Genomic DNA, 2,010 nt, shown 5'->3' on the forward strand with positions numbered 1-2,010 from the left:
TGTATCTTCTAATCTCAATCTCTAAGGCAGCACGGAAATGTTTAAAATTTGTAGACTCGATTTTGAATAAAGTTTGCCTAACCGAATTCATAGCTCCCAAAGGAAGGATTAGCCTGCTTAACAATAACTTCTTTTCTGTACCATAAATTCTTCCCTCACTGATTCTGGATTAAAATTGAATATGTATGATAAATTTGACATAGTAGACTCTAAGCTTAAATGATTCAAAACAGTAATGTATACTAAATACGGGTATAAAATATAGGATGTGGTAGTTTTCTATTAGTCCGCATATTTTACTGGACCCACTCATGTAAAAGTAAATTGAAACCTTAAATCCAAATTTCATTAATTACCTAAGGCAAGACAACAACTGTTGGGTTGTTTTCATTATTTCTAGTATAAATCTCAGCTTGTTTTGTAACTTTAAGCACATTGACCATGCAGTTAGTTAGTTAGTTGAGGAGCACTCCCCTCCCCTGGCATGCCCATATGCAAGTTAGCGTGTCACGTGGCGAGGCGCTTTTCTCATTAAATGCGTAAATTTAATTGCCTCGACTGCGACACGTGGCGTGTAATTAATGACGTGAGTCAGAGAGACGCTGAGCTCAGCTCGGGGATGAGGAGTGGTGGGACTCAAACCGAGCATCAGCTGAATAAGTCATAAGGCTTTGGCTCTTCTGTGGAGAGAAATGCAGGAAACGATGATGGCGAACCGAAAACATCCATGGGACACACATAAGCCATATCATTCGCATTTCGTGTATTGACTGGCAGTTAACATGGCTTGGCAAAAGTTGCAATGACTTCTGCAATTGTCCTCCGTGCATGCCGAAGGACCCCAGAGCGGAGCAGAATTGCAACTGTCATACGCACGAATTCCAGGACACGGGCACTGCGGAGGATGGCTAACAGGAATTGAGGTGGAGAGTCCTCGGCACATATACATGCATATGTGTCCGTCCGCATACATATATATTTGGCAACAATTTATAAGGGCAATACGTGCAGGGCATACTCCCGGGCTAGGTTAGACTTCCTGTCGAGGACAACTATGCGAGGTCCACGCGTGTGCATACCAATGTCCCGACCCAAAAACCCAAGGCAAGGCCGGATCGGACCAGCCCGGGGCAGGGCAATGCAATCCGGGCAATCGCTGCAAACATTTTAAGCCCGAGGAAACAGAACGGGAACTGAACGAGACCAGAAGCAAACATGGCAACAACTAAAAAACGGAAGGAACTGCTTGGGGGTAGGAGCATTAGAGACCCCTAAAGGTTTCGAATACCTTGTAATTTGCTTGGGTTTCTTAATTTACGAAAGAGATAGAAAGCTGGATTAAACTTTTAAAGTTATTAACAACTAATTTGTTAGGTTAAATATTGAATTACCACCTTAGCTTCCAATAAAATATATCTCAAGCAGCCAACAAATGCAATAGATAATCCAAATTTAAGGGCTGGAAAATCTCCAACTGATTGCTTTTCAAGTTATAAATTCGAATATGAAAATTTCACGCTCACTGATTTCTCACATTTGGGACAGACCGTAATACCCTGTGCAATGGGTATGAAGGAAAAAGAAACTAAACTCGAGACTGCAACTCCTGCCGGAGGCGGTCCCTGAGTTTAACTTGCAAGTCTTGAAATCGCTCGCACTGCGTTGCCATGTCTGCTCCCCTTTCGGCCCGGCTTCCTCCTTGGGCCCTAGTTTTACAATTCGATAATAAATATTACGAGCTAGACAACAACAGAAAAGGAGAAGCTTATATATGTATGTATATGTCTGGTGGGTATTGAAAACGAATTCAACAAGAAAACGAAAAAGTTGCTGGCACAAAACGAGCGAAAAACAAATTAAATTCGGTTTGTCGTTCTCATTTTGTTCCCACTCCAAGTTTTCCCTCTGCAGCACAAATTTTTTTTAGCAATTACGTTCCGGGGCGAAGCGGAGGGATTGGTAGAGTCGGATTCGTAGAGTCAGCCGGCGAAGGCTGCACGAAGTCAACGA

The sequence above is a fragment of the Drosophila kikkawai genome, chromosome 2L, assembly GCF_030179895.1.
Source record: "Drosophila kikkawai strain 14028-0561.14 chromosome 2L, DkikHiC1v2, whole genome shotgun sequence".
NCBI classification, from domain to species: domain Eukaryota; kingdom Metazoa; phylum Arthropoda; class Insecta; order Diptera; family Drosophilidae; genus Drosophila; species Drosophila kikkawai.